Source organism: Rattus norvegicus, chromosome 3 (genome assembly GCF_021556685.1).
Source record: "Rattus norvegicus strain SHRSP/BbbUtx chromosome 3, alternate assembly SHRSP_T2T, whole genome shotgun sequence".
NCBI classification, from domain to species: Eukaryota; Metazoa; Chordata; class Mammalia; order Rodentia; family Muridae; genus Rattus; species Rattus norvegicus.
This window is the reverse complement of record NC_141536.1, coordinates 954,241-963,107: the sequence shown is the minus strand read 5'-3', so window position 1 is coordinate 963,107 and position 8,867 is coordinate 954,241.

Here is an 8,867-nt window from a genome sequence, read left to right as displayed (position 1 = left end):
CAATAGGGTGGTACTTGTACTTATGTGGTAGATTATGTTAATTCTCATGTATTGACGCTTTCCTCCATCTCTGGGATGAAGTTGCCTTAAGCCTAATGGGAAATCTGTTTGTGTTACTGCATTTGGTTTACACGTATTTTATTAATGCCTTGTGCACATACAGTTATCAGAGATGTTGGTGTATGACTTTCTTTTTTGGTTGTTTGGTTTCAGCATAGGATTAGACTCCCAGTAAATGTTTTCTAACTGTTTTTGGACTATCTTACCTTTTCAGCTTTGAGAATGTGGTGGCTGCCATTTTCATACTTTTCTTCCCCTACCTTTATATCGGCTCAAATAGGATTCAGGAAGTAATATTGACTTATTGTCAATACAGATTACAATACTGTGCATACTCAAAAGGTATACTTCTTGGTTCTGAACCATGTATGATCTTGGTTCCATTACTATAGGCGGAAATATTTTCAGAACAAAATCTGCTTCCTAAATGTCATAGTTTAGGGCTCACCTGCTTTGTTTTGCAACATACCCTGTTTTTCCTTTCTGTTTGTTTGTTTTGTTTTGTTTTTTGGAAAACTGCTTTTATTTGTTGTAGCACAAAAGTGTTATTTAGCCTATAATTTAAAATTAATATTTTGTAATCACATCCTTGATTTATATGAAAACAAGTCACTAGACCATTTATTTCACTTCTTAGTGTGTTTTTATTGAATTTTACCAGGTCCATTAATGAACATAAGAGGAAGGACCATGGAAAGGAGTATATCTCTTACATATTCACAGAAGCTTGTGCCAAGCAGGAATACTGTGTATAAGACCTAAATTTCATTGGAAGAACCTGACTGAGGAAGTGAAAAGAAAAGGATGGGAAATAGGAAAACATTTGAAAATAAGGCTGTTGACAGGCTGGAGAGGAAGGAGGAGATTGAAATTTTAAATTATGCTACCTGAAACAATGTATTTTCATGGATACAAATATGTCTTTGCCTATTTAAAAAAGTACTAGTTACTATGAGGTAGGATTTATCCATATCAGTTATAGTACAATATGCTTTAGAAATTTAATTCCTGGGGACTTAAATTGAAAGTTAGTGGTATGGTTATTTAAAAACTCATTAAAAACAATTTAAAAAGAGATAATTTCTCACTGTAATTGTGTACTTTTCTCCATTTCCATTGCTTATATAGATACTTATTGCTTCTTCTTACCATCTTTTAAATGATGTTTAGTTACTTATAATAGTTTTCTTTATGTGAGCATAGTTATAAACACACATGATAGTATAAAATAATACAAAGAATAGTGTACTCTATCTTACTTATCAGTTTGTAAATACTCATTTGTGTGTGTGTGTGTGTGTGTGTGTGTGTGTGTGTGTGTGTGTACTTTTAATGTGAGTGAGGCATGTGCCTTGAGAGTGTGGCGGTTGCCATGGCAACAGAAGCAAGCAGGTCTCTGTTACCTAAAGATGATGTCATTGCTGGATTCAGAGGCTAGCTGTAAACCACTTCTGATGATAACATACCTCCCTTTTTCTTATCATAGAGAGAAGAAAAAAGGGAAATAGGGGAAGCCGATGCTAAAAGGGAAATAGGGGCTTTAGACATCTTAAACTGCTCCCTGCTGTCTAGGAGCATTATCAGTTTTGGGGTGTAGCTGACTTTCACCATTTGGGTCCACTTGATAGTTGTGTAAAAGGAACTGTTTGAGTTTTCAGTTAGAAAATTTTGACTTTTTCTTTGAAGGAATGTGGAAACAAGATTAATGAGGCAGGGAGGAAATAGTAGCTCCAGGAAAATGGGGAGAAGAGGCATTAAGAAGGGCAGTATCCTATTTCCATGTAGGGTTTTGAAAAACCCAGGAATTGGAGGCCTCATGCTGTTCCCTAAATTTCTAGATGTCTGGTTGCAGCTGATGGAATTTATTTCTTACTGCCCCAGATTCATTGACATAGAAACAGCATTCTTCCTGGAGAAACAGACAAAGACCACCTTCTTTAGCTGTCAGAACATCTAGTCCCTGTCAGTTCTGAAGCACAAATGGTGCCAAAGAATCGATCTTTTTCTGGATTATGAGCATGGTTTCATACATTCCTTGGAAACCATTGTCAAGCTGGGATAAGAACTTCGTGTATAGGGTTACGGAAATCGTCGGCCCTGCTGTTCCAGTGCCAGCACCTGTAGCTACTTCTGCAGCAACCAGGAATAGCACAACCTGCAGTGCCCTCTTATGCTGGACAGGTATATGTCAAAAACTGGAATTGGTAGAGATTCTTTGCCATGTATTACTCCTAGTTCAGGGAAGGAACACCAGTGTGCAAACTCCTCCTGCCCAGCTGGCAGGTAGGTGATGATATATACCAGTGCCACAGAGAATTGACGTGTTTTGGACTGCAGGGCACTGAGGCAGAGATGGGGTGACCAGGTTGGGTGCCATAAGGAGTTGGTACACCAAGGTCAGGGTCTGAATCAAAAGGCTAAATGACAAGTTATTACCATTTGTGAGGGAGGATGTCAAGGACGTAAGGACCCTGGAGGAGTGTTTGATTACTTCTCCTATTTTTTCGATATCGAGAGTTTGGGAAATTGGACAAAATTTCTCTGGATGTGCATAGTACTCACTGGAGACCCTGCTTGGTTTTTACATTAGAGCTTACCAACAACTCCTGTTTTCTACCTGAGATTCCATGGGTCTGGTATATAGAAGAACAGGGTCTTGCATTGCTGACAGAAGTGATTGGTCGTTGATCCTAACATATGTATCTGGAACGACCAATATGGGCAGCCCCCATATTTGTCTGGCCATTTTTTGCAATCATCTTTTGTCTGGTCAAAGAGGAAGCAGACAAAGAGAACATAGTATGCAGAAGGAATGACAGATATAGGGATGACAGCAATTTGGATTGGCTCCAGCATGGAGCGGTTTCCTGATCCTATTGGGAAAGTCTGTTTGTTATCAGTGGGGATTCCTTGAACCTCGAATCTCTAGATGTAAGTGATACCATGGATGGAAACGATCAGAGGAGAAGCCCAGGTCTAATCCAGTGGAGTGGAGCGCAGATGCTGGAGTGGAGTCTCATTCTTCTGGGATTGGGGACAAGGTGGGTGGTCTCAACATCTTGTGGAGCTTAAGAGAGCAGGGTCCATGAAGGGCCCTACCATTTAGGAGAGACAGCTAAGAGCTGCTGATCTGGAGGGGACAGAAGAACTTGGTCTCAATGTTGATAGGTAGTGGACAGGAGACAGCGTGTGGCCTTAGTCAGTGGTGGTCAGTAAAGTTCCATAGGAGAGAAAGGGGGTGACAAAGTAATGGGGTAAGTGAATGGTCTAGGAGGGGAGCACATTTAGTTGAAAGACCAGGAGTTAGTACTGACATCCGTACATGAGTTTGAAAGGTGAGACAAAGAGGTCACTTGGGGAGAGCTTGTAGCCTAAAATGAGCCAGAGGTAGGAGTTTTGCCCAATCAAAGTTCCTGTGACAGTTTGACAAGAATGGTTTTTAGGGAGCAGTTAGTTCTTTCTACCTTACCTGAAGATTGAGGGTGGTATGGAATATGAAAATGCCAGGTGACATCTAGGGCCTTAGACAGAATTTGAGAAATTTGGGAAGTAAATTAGGGACCATTGTCTCACTGGAGGGAGGCTGAGACACTAAATTGGGGATGATCTCTTTGAAGAGGGGCTCAGAAACTGTCTGAACCCTTTTGTTAGTTGTGGGATATGCCTCCACCCACCCCGAGAATGTGTCAATCAAAACTAGGAGGTACTTGGCATATTTGGCATGTGGGTAAAGACAAGTGGCCAGTCAGCTCCAGGAAGGGAACCTCTGGCCTGATGGGTAGAAAAAGGGGTGCTACAATACCAGAGGTTGAAGTCTGACACTTGACAGACTTTGGAAGAGGCAGTGATGGATTTTAAGAAACTTAAGTCCTAAGGAGTAGGCTTCAAGTGGGTTTTAACAAAATAAGACAATGCCTTGCTGTTAGGATGAAAGATGTGGCGAAGACAGGACAGAGTTTGATGAGTGTTAGGGAGTGAGAGTGTGGATGTGGGTTGCAGTGTAAGAATGTCCTGGGGAGGGTGAGACATGTGTAGGCCCCTAAGGGCCGCAGCTCTGGCTGCCTCTTCAGCTCCATTGTTTCCATTGGAGACAATAGAGTCATTCGTCAGGTGGGATCTGCAGTGGACAAACCCAATAGCTGTGTGGAGATGGGAGGCCTTTAGCATGGCCATGATTTGGTTTGCATTAGTTACTGATCCTCCTTTAGTCATAAGTACCCCATGCTCCTTCCAGTTAGTGGCATGGGTCAGGATGATATGGAAAGCATGTTTAGAATCTGTGTAGATGTTGAAGGATTGTCCCTGTGCCATTTGGAAGGCATGGGTAAGGACTACTACTTCAGCCTGTTGAGTGGTGGTATGAGCAGGAAGGGCCTGTGCCTCAGTGTCTGACACTAGGGGGTAGCTGGCTCTTATGGCTCCTTCATGTAGAAAGGAGCTTCCATCTGTATACCAGGTGTAGACGGTCTGAGGCAAATTGCCCTCCTGTATGTGTGAAGGGTGAGGGAATGATTCCTCTAAGGTTTTAGTGCAGGGGTGAGATAAGGAGTGGTTAGTATTTGGTGCAGAAAGAAGATTGGAAAGGCAGGTGTGATTGAAAGGTTAGTGTGGAGTCTTCTATTAGTGCTACCTGAAGAGAAAGAACCTTGGAGGGAGGTAGATTCTGTAAACCTTTGAAAGGTAGGAGCTGTGACATGTTATAAGAGGAGAAGACCATTATAGGCAACCCAAATGTTAGGTTTTCTTATTCTTGAATAAGGAGTTCAGCAGCTGCTAAGGTACAAACACAAGGTGCCATCCCTGCATGGTTAGATCTAGTTTTATTGACAGGGATGCTACAGGTACAAAGGAGGGTCCCAGTTGGTGACCTAAATTTCCAAATGTTGGTATCAGTAACTGCTTTTGCCTCCAGCAATGATGTCATCTGGTCACCTGGGCATCTGTTGTCAAGGCAACGGTCATCCATATCCAGCATACATTTCATGTTACAGTTACACCACATTTCACATAAAAGGCAGATCCTTTCTGCCCTCTTCCACTTGTCTCTCCTCTCTTCCCTTTTTCTCCTCTCTTTCTCTCCTACCTCTCTTCACCCCTTGGCCTTTGTCTCTACCATTCCAATAAACCTCTCCACGTGGAGCCCTGTTGGCCTGGTGTGGTTTGTCCAGACGTGAGCCATAGAGCCTCTCTGTAAAAGACAATGTAAAGGGTGGTATGTGTATGGCTACTTAAAAAGACAACCAAAAGCCATCAGTGGCTGAACAAAGAGGAAAGTGAAAGGAAATGGATTCATGGGAGTTCGAACAACCTGATAACATTTTACATTTTATACCCAGGTTTGGTGCCATAGGAGAACAGCCTGTAGTATTGTTGGTGACCTCCAAAGGAGCTGGGAGTTGGGTTGAATCTTGTGAAAAGATCAAATACAGAGAACTCATTCTGAACCGTACAGATCCCATAGGATGCTTTATGCTAAGAAATATAATGTCAGTGTTGGAATATTGTTATTGATTAAAACTTAGGCTTTAATACCAAAGTACTCATTTTGGTTCAAACTGAATTTGAACACCTGCAGCGTGAAATACCGAAGAGGGCACCATCCCATATTACCCCATGTACCAGCAGGTCACATGGCACCAATGGGTCATTTGGCCCTGGTTGGCTGTCCTCATCTTGATAGACATTTTCTGGCCTGTAGCTCCAGAAATCTCTTCACCCAATTAGCTAAGTCACCTAAGAAAGTCACTACCATGACAAATCTCAGACTCGAGCTTCCAAATTTATCGGCTGTCTGAGGGGTGGGGGTGGGAGTGAGGCTGTACCTATCTCTGGAAAACAGGTGAGAAGCTGTGTGAAGGCAAACACCACGCAAACTTAGTTTAGAATCAACAGGTAATTCTATCACTGGGTACAACTACTAACATTCCTTATTAGTAAGCCATAGTAAATGAAATCCTTCAGTGGCTGATCCTGACTGATCGGAAATCTAAGTGGGAGGCTCTAGTTCATTCTATCACCTACCCCAAGTTCTCCCACAATCCAACAATCCACAGGTCCCTTTTCTCATCCTCTCTTTCTCCCTCCAACCTGGAAGTCTAACCTGGAAGTATATGCCCAGTGACTGGTGCCCTGAAATCTTTATTCATTAAGGAAAAGACCTTGCCGCAAACACCCACCATATCAAAGACTAATCCATATGAAATAAGCATGGGCATGGTTGATGTGGATACCACAGGTCATATGGTAAGGTGGAAAGAGAAAAGAAGATAAGTCTTGGATGCTTCTGATCGAGGTAGCCTTGACTACTCAGTGGTAGTAGCAATAGAGCCTGCCCAGGACAAGGTAAGGTGTGAGAACCTACACATGACCTTTTCCTCTGACTTTCACATGTGTTTCCACACAAAAGGGTGTGCATTTACCCATAAATATATACACACCACACACATGCCACACACACACACACACACACACACACACACACACACACACATACACACACATACAGACCACATACATTAATAAAGACAGATGTGCAAAAAAGACACTTACCCATGGGTATATAACAGCCACACCTGTATATGTGTATATATGTAGGCATGTGTGTACATATGTCTACTTGAATATTGTAAAATGTTTTTTTAAAGATTTATTTATTTATTATATATAAGTACACTGTATCTGTCTTCAGATACACCAGAAGAAGGCATCAGATATCTTTACAGATGATTGTGAGCCACCATGTGGTTGCTGGGAATTGAACCTATGACCTCTGGAAGAGCAGTCGGGTGCTCTTAACCGCTGAGCCATCTCTCCAGCCCTTGTAAAATGTTTTTGAGTAATTTAGTAAATATGTAATTTATTTACACGTGTATATAGATATCTGTCTGACACACAGTTAGATACACTGTGTGTCATAGGTTCTTTGTATATTTGGTTTTGTCATGAAGTATATTGGTTTCTCCATCTTTGTTAATTGACAGTTTTGCTGGATAGAGTAACCTGGATTTGTGTTCTCTTAGGGTCTGTATGACATCTGCCAAGGATCTTCTGGCTTTAATAGTCTCTGGTGAGAAGTCTGGTGTAATTCTGATAGGTCTGTCTTTATGTGTTACTTGATATTTTCCCTTACTGCTTTTAATATTCTTTCTTTGTTTTGTGCATTTGGTGTTTTGACTATTATGTGATGGCACAGATTTCCTTTCTGGTCAATCTATTTGGAGTTCTGTAAACTTCTTGTATGTTTATGGGCATGACTTTCTTTTCTTTAGGGAAGTTTCCTTCTATAATTTTCTTGAAGATATTTACTGGACATTTATTTTGGAAATATTAGCTCTCTTCTATACCTACTATCCTTAGGGTTGATCTTTTCATTGTGTCTTGGATTTCCTCAATGTTTTGGGTTAGGAGCTTTTTGCGTTTTACATTATCTTTGATGGTTGTGTCAGTGTTTTCTGTTATCTTCTGCCGATGAGATTCTCTCCTCTATCTCTTGATTTCTGATTGAAAATACTTGTGTTTCTGACTCCTGATCTCCTTCCTTCTTTTTCCATCTCCAGGGTTGTCTCCCTTTGTGCTTTCTTTATTGTCTCTATTTCCATTTTTAATTCCTGGATGACTTTGTTCAATTCCTTTACCTGTTAGTTTGTGCTTTCCTGTAGTTCTTCAGGAGATTTCTGTGTTTCCTTTTCAAAGGCTACTATTCCTTACCTGTGTTGTGCTGTATTCCTTTAAGATAGGTATTTATGTCCTACAAAGAATAATAGATCGAAAACTCAAACACAAGGAGGAAATCTAACCCTAGAAAAAGCACAAAAGTAGTCTTCTTGCAACAAAGCCAAAGGAAGAGAAATACACAAATATAATTCCATCTCTAACAACAAAAAAATAACAGGAAACAACAATCCTATTCTTTAATATCTCTTAATATCAATGGACTCACTTCTCTAATAAAAAGACATGGACAAACAGAGTGGATACTTAAAGAGGACTCAGTATTTGCTGCAAACAGGAAACCCACATAAGTGACAATGACAGACATTACCACAGAGTAAATTGATGGAAAATAATTTCCCAAGCAAATGGTCCAAAGAAAAAATCTGGACTAGCCATTCTCATATCGAATAAAATCAACTTTCAACTAAAAGTTTTCAGAAAAGATAAGGAAGGACACTTCATATTCATCGAAGAAAAAGTCCAACAAGATAAACTCTGAGTCCTGAATATCTATGCTCCAAATGCAAGGGCACTTGTATTCATAAAAGTCACCTTCCTAAAGCTCAAAGCATATATTGCATGTCAAACAATAACAGTGGGAGATTTCAACACTCCACTTTCATCAATGGACAGCTCATAGAAACAGAAATTAAACAGAGACATAGAGAAACTAACCTCAGTTATGAACCAAATGGACTTAACAGATATTAATAGAACATTTCATCCTAAAACAAAAGAATATACCTTCTTCTTAAAACCTCATGGTACCTTCTCCAGAACTGACCATATAATTGATCACAAAACAGACCTCAACAGATATAATATTGAAATAATTGCATGCATCCTATCAGATTACCATGGACTAAGGCTTGTTTTCAATAACAACAATAGTGAGAGAAAGCTCACATATACATGGAGGCTGAATAACACTCTACTCAATGATAACTTGGTCATGGAAGAAATAAATTAAAGACTTTTTAGGATTTAATGAAAATAAAGGTACAACGTACCCAAACTTATGGAACACAATGAAAGCAGTGCTAAGAGGAAAACTCACAGCTCAAAAAGAAATTGGAGAGAGCATACATTAGCAC